The sequence below is a fragment of the Phymastichus coffea genome, unplaced genomic scaffold (assembly GCF_024137745.1).
Source record: "Phymastichus coffea isolate CEN01 unplaced genomic scaffold, Cenicafe_Pcof_1.1 PCOF00013, whole genome shotgun sequence".
Lineage (NCBI taxonomy): Eukaryota > Metazoa > Arthropoda > Insecta > Hymenoptera > Eulophidae > Phymastichus > Phymastichus coffea.
In genome coordinates this window covers 5,574,548-5,586,618 of record NW_026706824.1, presented here as the reverse complement: position 1 = coordinate 5,586,618, position 12,071 = coordinate 5,574,548, and the positions used below count along the sequence as shown (strand labels likewise).

Sequence of the window (12,071 nt, the reverse complement as noted above, 5' to 3'; positions counted from 1 at the left end):
AATAACCAAATGTTATTACGAACACACCAGACTCACGCTTAATATGTTCTTAATGGACTTTAATGGAAATTCACCAGACTCACGCTTAATAAATTTCCAAAAGAGAGGCGGATTACTTAAAGAAAGAAAAGGATAGCCAGATTTAAGATTTTACTTACTTTTATTTTATCAAATCACTTATTATTAAAGTTGCGTTCTCTCTGCTCTTTGGCCTCTTTCTCTCTCTATATGCTCTGAATATATTTGGGTGACTTTTCTTCTTTGATGCTTCCTCCGGGACTCACTCACTGGTAAAAACTTCTTATTAGGGACTTCCTGGTGCTCACTCCGCACTTACTCTAACTTGCTCTCCATTCTTGTAAAGAGCTTTTTATAAGCCGTGGGTGGTTGGGTGGAAATCCCTTTCCTCAGGCCCATGAAGCGATAACGACCAAATTTTGTATTGGTGGGAAATTTTCTAATCATATCCAGAATTTCTTTATTGGTCTGTGGGCGTGAATTTTCAGAGAGAGAAAGGGCGGTCCCTTTTTAACTTGGGCCCTTTTCTCCAGAGATGGCTCTCGGAGTGCCACTTTTAAGAGCAAGAGTAACGCTATAGCTTATAATTACTTATACATAATTGTATTAAACTTAATTAATTATGCCGATACATAGTGACTATTATAAACATTCAGAAAAATTCAAACCTTTTACGATTTATTATAAAATACATTATTGTTCTATTTATTGGTTATTCGATGACAAAAAGATGCGCATTATAATGGCTTACAAAATTGATGAAAATCTATTTAATATTACGGATATTTTCTTAAAAATCGGTGGGAAAAAAAAAAGATAGATTGCATTTTTATGGTCCCCTTCCATTATCAGCGTGATAACACTTCACGATGTATACGCGATAATCGTAGGCCCCTGTCAACACATGCGTGTGGGACAAAGCAGGATAGAGCGTTGATTGTAAGCTTGAGTACGCAGGCTCGGGCCACTATCAAAGTTTATATTTCGAATGCGTTTTCATCGTGGGAAATCAGGAAGGTTCCCACTCCGTTCGTCATATTTACTAATTAAATAAAAAAAAACTAAGTAACGGCTAGCCGTCACAGTATTGAACTGGAACGAACTGAGATAGAACTGCCTATTTTCCTTCACGAGCTTCCTTTTATGCTTTTCGCAAGAGAGTCTCATTCTATATTCTTTGTCATTTTTGGGTAGGAAGAACTCAAATTTTCTTGATTTAATTGGTTGGAAAATTTGGGGAGTGTCTCAAGCGTAAGCGAAATTCGAACTCTAATTGGTCGGGAGCGGAGTATGCGGGAGTGGTCTCATTCAAGTGTTTTGGGCCCTCTTCACATAGATGGCCCTCTATGTACCATTTTCATCTTTAATTATTTAAATCAAGTGTGTGTGTGGTACTCTAATCTTGCTAATACAAAAATATTATTTAGTCTATAATAAAACTAAAGTACAGAACAAAAGTTAACGGTTATATTTATCTGTAAACAAACAAGATTTTAATAGTTTTAACTTTTAATTAATTACCAAGAACCCATAAGAAATACTGGAAAATCGGAGTTAATTATTATGAATATAATCATTAACTTTCGTTCAAGACATTCTTAATTTTTTAACGCAAAGTTGAGTGTATTCAACGATTAAACATACAAAATTCACAATTCAAATTTTTATAATTACAAATCTTAATTGATACGGAAATATATAATGAATTATTTAAAAACTAAAGCTATTCGAGCAATAAACAAAAACTATTAATTAAAATAGTCTTTTGTTAATTATTTGAAAACTACTTGAAACAGCCAAGTTGCCATGTAGTCGTAGAGGAATTGATACACGAGAGTCTTGGACAAGTCGAAAACAGTAAGACCAATATAAATGGGTTTGCTCACTGTGACTTCCAACCGCAATAATTGAATCGCAAACAGTTCATCGTCGAAAATATCACAATATCACACATCGGCATCGTATCGCCTGTCCTACTTATTTACCAAATTAACAGCGATGTATTTCTTTTCGTTTTCCATAAGGATGTGTAATTTGATTTTTATATCGAAGATTGAAATAAATAAAAAACAACATTAACCTATCGATCAATCACTGTTTTTTTTTACTCAAATATATATAAATATATACAGGGTGACCCATTTTAAAGGAACCACCCCGAAATTTTCTACGATTGGCATTCTACAAAAAAATTGTTCAGACAAAAGTTGTTTGGGACAATAAGGGACACCTTTCCCAGAAATCGGATTTGACCTTGAGATTTATATTCATGGTGATTTGAAAGTCAGAGTCATTTTTTGAATAGGAACCTATAATTTTGATCCCGGATTCGGAAAGAGCGAGAAATTCTACGTTCAACTAAAGTATTATGTGTGGTGTACAGTTAACCCTCTTTCCCGTGTAAGATCATGGTAGGGGTCAAATTTATTATTTTCTTCATCTATGCGCAGGGATGATCGGGCAAGGGTAAGATTAATTTTAATAACACAGAAACTCAAACAACCCAATAACCCCAATAACCAAATAACCAAATAATTTTTTTTAATAAGAACCCCCATTTTATATCATGGATTCGGAAAGAGCGGGAAATTCAACGTTCAGGTAAGGTATTATGCGTGAGGTGCGGTCAACTCCCCTCTTATCACACCAGGGCAAGGGTGAGGTTAGTAATAATAATAATAATAATAATAATAATAATAATAATAATAATAATAATAATAATAATAATGCCGGGCTGGTCCAGTGAGCGGTAACACCTCACTGGGCAAATGCTAGCTTCCAACGTCCACGACGTGCCCGGTGGAAACGTTGTCCGTCGCGTCAATGCTCTGAGCAGCAACGCCATAACGGACACGGCCAAGAGGAAGATATGGCTCATAAATGACGCAAAAGATAATGGTATTCTGCCGATGTGTCCAACCATTAATCACTTATACACATACACACACACACACACTACGCAAACACTCACACACACACGCCTTCTGGCAAACCGGGGAAGTGAATGCTCGGCGACCCTATAAACGGGTCTTACCGAAAAGCGAATGGTCAGGGACTCCTATAAAGGGAGCCACCCGAAAGCGAGTGAAGGGGATCTCCCCGTGAACGAAGCCCGGTTTTGCCTATGGACACTTACATACACGCACACACCACAGGGGGGAACATTGAACACACAGGGTAAACATACAGGGGGGGGGCTCATGGGCCGTGCGTTGTCCTAGCGCGGTTTGTGGAGTCGCGACCACGAGGGACCTTCAGCACAACGGGACAAAACAATAAATATGAATATGCACAATGAAAACACTAATGTATCTCAAGTGGTAACTTCTTTTCAGGAGAAATCCACCCCGGGTTCCGATCGGGTGAAAGCCCCGGTGGCCACGGGCAGCGGCACGGATTTTGAGGGCCGTACTTTGTGCACGGGAATGGGGAGAAAGACACGAAAAAACGACACGAACCTACTGAACTTACTGAGACGACAGAGGACGGACAGTGTGTCAGGGGTGAACTACGCCTCTGCCGCTGACAGCCAAGAACCAACGACAGGACGAACACCGACAATAACAAACGATACACGAGACGTGACGGAACTGCTGCGGCTCATACAAGAGACGGCGACGAAAATGGCCAAGGCAGCAAACATACAAAAGAACATGAACATGACAGTGAAGACGGACATTAAGACAATTCTTGAGACTGTGGACATCGCGCTGCACAAGCGATCGGACACAGTTTCGGAAAGACGTTTCCAAGACAACAACAATACAGACAGGACAGCGGCGAATAACGAAGAAACGCCACGGACGAAACGAAAACGTTCGCCGGTTGGAACCACGCCGGAGCCCTCACAAAAGAGGCTACCGACGATCGAACCGACCAAGGACTGGCAGACGCTCACACGAAAACGATCAGACAAGACAAAAAAGAAAACGGACGTAAAGACTCGGCCTGACAGAGGGGGACTAGCCCACCGGAAAAGGGGTCTGTTTGTCCTGATCAGGCCGGGCACGGACACGACGTACTCTGGACATAGTACGGAAAATACGGACGACGATCGGATTGTTGACGGATTGTTTCCGACGCACCCGATTAGGACAAACGTGATGGATGACGTGGACGCACAAATGCCCCCCCGCTTTTGCCGCTGAGGATCTCATCAGAGCAACGAATGCGATGAAGACGGGTAAGGCACTGGGACCGGACGGAGTACCATTCGAGATCCTCCGGCTTGTGGCTCGTCTACGGCCGGAGATACTCCTCGACCTGTACAGCACGTGTTTGACGACATTCTAATTCTACGCCAAAAATTACTTCGGAAATGACCCTCAGTTGCAAAAGAACAAAACCTTGCAGGCCTGTGTAATATATCTTTTATTTCCGTGAAGATACACACACACAAATTATAATAATAGAATTATTAGTTAAATATATTAGCGCACCAAAATAAATTAATAATATATACACAATAATATATACACAATGGTACTAGTGACAATGGTTCTAGCGGTAGAGCATCAGCCTGCGTATCCAGAGGACGCGATCGACCTGTCCGTTCGTTTTTTTTCGATACAAATTTACTTTATTAAATCTAGAAAATTTAACACACACACGCACACACACACATTCACACACACTATGAACGGAAAGCATGCGAACGCACGGGCATCGGCTCAGAGAGCACATCAGCTCAGTAGAGGAGGGGGGCACAATGAACCGAAAGTGTGGAACACAGAATGCACGGGCATCAGCTTAGTACTGGTGGGAGGTGAGTCAACAGTTTCAAAGCACGTAAGAGGAGGGGAGGTGAATTGACAGTGCTGAGCTGATGATACGCGGGCATCAGCTCAGTATTCCCCTTAGCTGAGGCCTCTCTTGTTTACGTACTGATGGGCGGTCTAGCAATCATATCCCCTCTATGCTCACTACGAGGGTTGACGGTCACTCTTGCTCGCTTGAACAACACGTAGAATACTCGTACTATAGCTACTCGCTTGTTTCAACTATGTAAATAGCGGGGTCAAAACTTTATTATTACGTTTAATTAAATAATACTTATGTAGATTAATGAAACAATGTTTTTATTAAAGGTAGACGCCGAGCACGTGAGTTAGAAAAAGGGACTACGAGAGCCAGAAGAAAGAGTTCCCCGATCGCGTGCTGCTGTAGTGAAACTCTCTCTGGTGTTTTGAAACATACTTACATCTGCGCATACGGCATCATGTGGACTCACAGTAGTTGGTTCAAAAAATACATCGTTTATTTATTTATACTAATATTTTGTTAACGTTCCTAGTTTCTTGTTGAAAGCACCACCTCAGAACTACAAGAACAGAAGGAAAGAAAACAATAATTAAAAAGCTAGTAGAAATATTTACTTTAACATTTTTTTATAAATAATATAGAATTAATCATTGTGAGAAGTCTTACAATTACTTAGCAAAAAGAATTCTCTTATAATCAAATGATTTCAATAGGAATTGTAAAATTTACATATACGATGCGAATGATCAGTCATTTAACAGAATGAGTAACAATATGAATACTTGTCAAATATTTATATAGCATTATAGAATATAAATTTATTAAATATTAATATAAGTCATGAAATGGAGTTTGTCTTTTGATTTTCTTCCAAAGCTGATTTACGTATCTAAATATATTAATATACGAAAATATCTGCAACCAATACAGCTTAACCGATACGATAAGTGTTGTCAACTTATAAACGATTATTTTGCATATTGTTTTTTAAATATCTTATTTTTGGTGCTTATTTTTATGTATAAAGTATTTTAAAAAGTGATAAATTATACTTTAGATTTCACTATATAGATTTTTATATAATTAAGCTGGAAATTTAATTCAGTTACAAACGTAAATTAAAGAAAATACTAATTTTTTAATTTAATTTTTATAAATTATTAATTCAAATGATAAAGTCATTTTGAAAGTTATTAAATAAAAATCTATATTCTAAAACAGGTCGTTTAATAACTTGAAACATTAGTATCATTTGATTGAAAAATATATCGAGCGAACACATTGTTTTCCGATATGCATCAATAACATAAAATCAGTTATATTCACAATTTTAATCAGTACTTAATATAATACATTCTATGACTATAAATAAAGATATCAGAATTTTATTACATGATAAACAGTTATTAATAAAATATTCATAAAAAATCTTTTAATTTCTTTTATGCATCTAAATAAGTTTATACCTATCTTCCTTCTTGGCGCAGCCGCAGCAATGGATAATGCAAATATATGTCGGACAATAGAATGTTCCACATATACAAACACACACTTACACACACATATAAGGTATACAAAAAGCAAAACAGTGATAGTTCCAGTGTGTGTCCTACAAACTATAAGAAAATTATATACAGGTATTTAGTAGATCTGTTATCCGTCATTTATAAGAAAACACGAAAATCTAAAAATATTCAGTCATTGAAGTACGTACAGATATATATAGAAATTTATACACATAAATATGTGTATATTTGTGTCAGTGTGCGTATGTATATATTTTTTCAAAGTCATACAGACTCACAGTCGTCCATCATAGAATAATTTTTGGCAATCTTTTACCACTAAAAATAACTTATTATGATATTACAGATATTAATTATTTTGATGTTTTATAAATAGATACTTGAACTTCTAAAGAGCTTATTTCGTGCATAAAATTAAATATAAAAAGTTCTACAAAAAAGTGACAAAATTTTGTAACTAAATTTTCTACGGTACACCATAAAACAATACATTTTTTTCATACAAAATGTATATAAACTTTGTTATATATGAATTTATTTATACTGTTATTAACTACAATATTATAGAGAAAATAGTAATGACCTATCACATTTTAAATTGATTATCGAATCATTTTAGTTTCCATTTCTCTATTATTAATAATTATTATAAATATATTTTTAGCAAATTTTGAAATTTAAGAACCGGTATCGTGTATAGTCATTTTGTTTTCATTAGTTCATGGTCTAAGAAATTTAAAGAAAACTTTCTGGTTTATGCTTATGGATAAAATCTGTGCCGATAAATATATGGAGTATTATCTAACTAAATATGTAGAGTTTCTTATATAAAAATACACACAGATTTTATAGGGGTACACATTCTATAAATTTTCGTAAAGAATTTGTATAGAACAGCTTGCAAAAACTGTGTAGATTCTTCGATGTCATTCGACTAATTTACTTATAAAATCATTAAGGAGGTAATTGATTATATATATTAGCCTCAAAAATATCTAAATAAGTGAATCAGATTTATTATTCCACCGGCATATATAACTATCATTTATATTCGGAGACTAGTTGTACGTTTATTTGTACACTCTTTTTTGAGAATATTTTGACATTAAAGTAAAACTTCGTTCAATATTCTATAAAAATTTAGATAGAAACAAAAATAGAGTTTACATTCTCGCAAGAATCCTTAATAGAAATTTGAAAGTTTGATAATAAGAAAATGATGCATACAATAACATTAATCTTTGCAGTTATCTGTGTACTCTGCTCTATAAAATATTCAAATATAAAATATTCAAATATAAAATATTCAAATTAACTACCTATGACCTAATCGTACAACCTAACTTATTTTGTTCGCAACGGCAATAGGCGAGAGAAATTGCTCTCTCTCTCTTTCTCTCTCTCTCTCTCTCTCTCTCTCTCTCTCTCTCTATATATATATATATATATATATATATCTATATCTATCTATCTTATTATAAACAAAATATATAATATAAATTATAAATGTACTTTTACTAGTCAGAGTTCCAGTTACTTACTAGTTTCTGGCTTCTGTACAAAATGAATATATTTTTTTCTAAAACTATCTGTGTATTTATATAAGTATTAATTCAATTAATAAAAATTACTTAAATTACGAAAAAAATGTTATTCCTCAGAAGTACGTCAAGTTTATGAAGTAAAAGTCCTTAAACACCGTTTTTCATTATTATAATTAAAAAAATTACCTTTTATTAGTATGTACCAAAATTGTTATTTACGTTTGCTTATGTCATTCATATGATTTAAGGATATACACTGCCGCTCACGTACTTTTACCCCCCTTCGAGCAAAATTGTTCAAGCTTTGAAGTTTTATATGTTCATTCAAAACTAGCGTACAGAAACGATTGGCAGCTCATTTGAAAGCTTTTTCCGAGAGCTTTTAAATAGTATATAACACGAGTAGAATCAAATGGTTTCTCTAATTTTTTAAAACAATTATTCATCGATGAAAATTCCGAAATTTTAAATATGTTTTTGATCTCTTGCCAATTCTAGGAAAAAAATTTTCAGCATAGGATTTTCTTCCTCTTTCCAAATCTTATCTAAATCAGTCATTTAAAAATTATTTACATTCAATATGACCCGCTTTTGAGCATTTTTTCCGAAAATTTATGTTTTTTTGTAAATGTTCATAACTCTCTGAGTTCAAATCATAGAAAAAATTAAACATGAAAGAAAATGTTCCTTTTTCTATGTAGAAAACTATGAAATTTTCTTATATTTTCTTTGAAAAAAAAATTTTTTAGCTTTTTTTCTATAGTTGGTGTAAAAAAAATGAAAAAATTGTTTAAAACATGAGGTGTTCTTTATTTTTAAAATAAAAATTACATGTAAGTAAAATTTAAAGTTCATGAAGTGCAATGATCTTATTACGTTTCCGCAATGATAAATTTTTTTATTTAACCATTGTCACCACACATCACAGAAATAGTTATTGACACTTAAATCGTTCACGATCGACTAGTTCATTCGTAATCAGTGATACGAAAATATTTGAGAAGATACTACATTTGATTTGATGAGCGTTGGGATACCACCTTATTTATTTGCAAACACTTCAGTATTATTCAGCGCATTGGACCTACTCTAAACTAAATAAGCCTTTGGTTATTCTGTATATACGTACATGTAAACTCTCTCTTTCTCTCTCTATGTATATATATATATCTATACGCATAAGAGGTGTGTTCAAAAAATACCCGGAATTTTTAAATTTTGCGGATCTGGAGAGTCCGATTGCCAAAAATTTTTTTTATTGTGTTGGTATACATGCCCCTGAAGTATAATAAAATTTTCAACTATATTCACTGTTTACTTTGTCTGTGGTAGTCGCTAAGGTTTGACGTGTTTTTATGAGCTCGGCGATTTTCGTTTTTTAAAAGAAATGGATCAAAGAACTTGTATTAAATTTTGCGTAAAAAATGAAATAAAGTGTAACAAAGTGTGTGAAATGTTACAAAAAGCCTATGGTGAGTCTGCTATGAATAAAACAAGTATTTACGAGTGGTATAAGCGTTTCCAAGATGGCCACGAAGACGTTGAAGATGACGAAGACTCTGGTCGACCCAGCACGTCAACAATCGATGAAAATGTGAAAAAAGTGGAAAAAATGGTTCTGAATGATCACCGAATCACAATTAGAGAAGTTGCTGTTGAAGTTGGCATATCAATTGGCTCATGTCATAACATTTTTTCAGATGTTTTGGGCATGAAACGGGTGACAGCAAAATTCATTCCAAAACTATTGAACCTTGACCAAAAAAACAATCGCATGAACATCGCTCAGGAGCTGTTAAACGACGTCAACGACGATCCAAGTTTGCTTGAAAGGGTCATAAGTGGTGATGAAACATGGGTGTACGGTTATGATGTCGAAACCAAAGCACAATCGTCCACCTGGAAGCATTCAAGTCACCAAGAGCGAAAAAAGCACGTCAAGTTCGATCAAATGTGAAGGTTTTGCTTACAGTTTTCTTTGACTGCAGGGGCGTGGTGCATCATGAGTTCTTATCACAAGATCGTACGGTTAATAAGGAGTATTACCTTGAAGTTATGCGATGTTTGCGTGAAGCAATCCGAAAAAAACGCCCCGATTTATGGAAAAACAATTCACGGCTTTTGCATCACGATAACGCATCTGCTCACTCGTCGTTGCTTGTTCGTAATTTTTTGGCCAAAAACAATACCGTAGTCGTGCCCCAACCTCCATATTCACCAGATATGGCTCCGTGTGACTTTTTCCTGTTCCCAAAGTTGAAGAGACCCATGAAAGGACGACGTTTTTCCTCGATTGAAGAAATAAAGGCCGAATCGCTGAGAGTGCTCAAGGACATACCAAAAAGTGAATATCAAGAGTGCTTCGAAGATTGGAAAAAACGCTGGCATAAGTATATTTTATCTGGGGGGATTACTTTGAAGGGAACCACATTGATGTAAACGAATAAATAAATATTTTTTTGGAAAAACGATAATTCCGGGTACTTTTTGAACACACCTCGTATATACACATAATTTTCTTTCTCCAGCTGTAGAATAAAAGGTAACAAATTTTTTTTTCGAAAAAAAATCTGAGAAAATTCCACAGTATTCTACATAGAAAAAGGAAGATTTTCTTTCATGTGCAATTTTTTTATGATTTGAACTTAGAGATTTATGAAAATTTGAAAAATAACGTAACTTTTTGATATAAATGCTCAAATGTAGGTCATATTGGATGTAAATAATTTTTGAATTAGTGATTTAGATAGGATTTGGGAAGAGGAAGATAATCCTATGCTCAAAATGTTCCTGCTATTTTTTTCTTAAAATTGACAAGAGATCAAAAATATACTTAAACTTTTGGAATTTTCATCCATGAATAATCGTATGAAAAAATTAGAAAAACCTTTTGATTATACTTGTGATATATATATTAATTAAAAGCTCGTGGAAAATGCTTTGAAATGCACTGTCTCTCGTTTCTATTCGTTAGTTTTGAAGGAACATATGAAACTTCAAAGTTTAAATTGTAATGTGGCTACACGTTTTGTAAATTATACAAAAATTTTTGTGGCATTTTTAAGTAAATTTTTGATGATGAATTTGTGCTCGTCATATTTGAGATCGCCAGAGTTCTATTCGGCGAGGTGCGCGGGCGCGCGCGCGAGCAGTTTTGGCGTGCTGCAGTACCGAGCGTCGGAGAAGCAACGAAGACGACGACAACAGCAATTAACGAGCGAGTTTCGGATCAAGGCAGTAACATTGTGGAGCGAATGAGAGAGCGAGAAGGAGGAAAGGAGCGACGAAACAAACATCAGCGAGACGGTCGGCGGGAAGTACATCAGTGACGTCACACTGCGGAACGCTCTAGCCGTCAGAGAGGCTGAAGGTCAAGGTCGGTGCCGTGTTTTTCTCTTGATTCTCTCTCTCTCTCTCTTCCATGTTTGGGCGCCAGCTTATGGGTGGTAGCACGGCAGACGTGCTGGCTACCTCGTTGATAGTTTGTCGGCGAAAAGTCGGGCATTAATTGGAATATTTTGTTTTAATAAGGGAATCGGCAGGCTGACCAGCCACCGATTCACCTTCGCGTTCACGTTTATTATTGTGCCGCTCGTAGTGTATAAGCTCGAGATCGCCGTCTTGTAACCTATTGTCGACGATTAAAAGATTAGTGTGTTAATCCGCTGTTGTGTTTATTCGCCGCTGTATCACTCCTCATCCCAATTTCGAATCCGTGTGTTTAACGTGTTTATGCTCGACGCGTTATTTAGTCGTGGGAACGTCTCTTCTTTCCCGAATCCCCGAATAAATAATTTTTGCGGACGGCCGCGAGTAACCCAGACGGGAACGGTCACTTATTCTCCGTTATACACGTGATCTCTATAATATTCTATAATGATATGATTTATTCCATCTATTTAAATATTGATATTCCTTAGGAAGGTTTACCCAATAATATGGTGATTTAAAGCACAGAACATTAAAACTAGAATGACTACTCAACGCTAAATAACCTAGTTCTTTACAAACAAAACGATTTTTCGGACACTGCAAACCTTGAAAATCTAATACATACTCCATTTTAAACACTTGACCTCATACATATATTCGAACAATATGATCGTTAGCATAGAAATGAGAATGTAAGAATGTTGAAGTTCAATGCATACTCTATTTAGTTAGATGTTTCTGCAGTCGTCTCTCCACTTTTCCGGCAGAAGCTATGCCTTCCATGGCGCTG

At 35.4% G+C, this 12,071-nt stretch overlaps 1 protein-coding gene across 12 annotated transcripts in view; it reads left to right on the top strand.

Annotated features, from left to right (window-relative positions):
* Window positions 1-6,357: 6,357 nt before the first annotated feature.
* The window catches only part of LOC131673140 (dopamine receptor 2-like), a 923,047-nt gene continuing 917,333 nt past the window's right edge, over window positions 6,358-12,071 (top strand). For 6 of the 12 annotated variants that reach the window (XM_058950929.1, XM_058950976.1, XM_058950986.1 and 3 more), the window contains exon 1: window positions 6,384-6,547. The gene's annotated coding sequence lies outside the window, so the exon portion shown is untranslated. Of the gene's footprint in view, window positions 6,548-6,701; window positions 6,777-11,201; window positions 11,226-12,071 lie in introns of those variants that run through there. The other 6 variants (XM_058950958.1, XM_058950902.1, XM_058950948.1 and 3 more) reach the window with 5 other exon arrangements.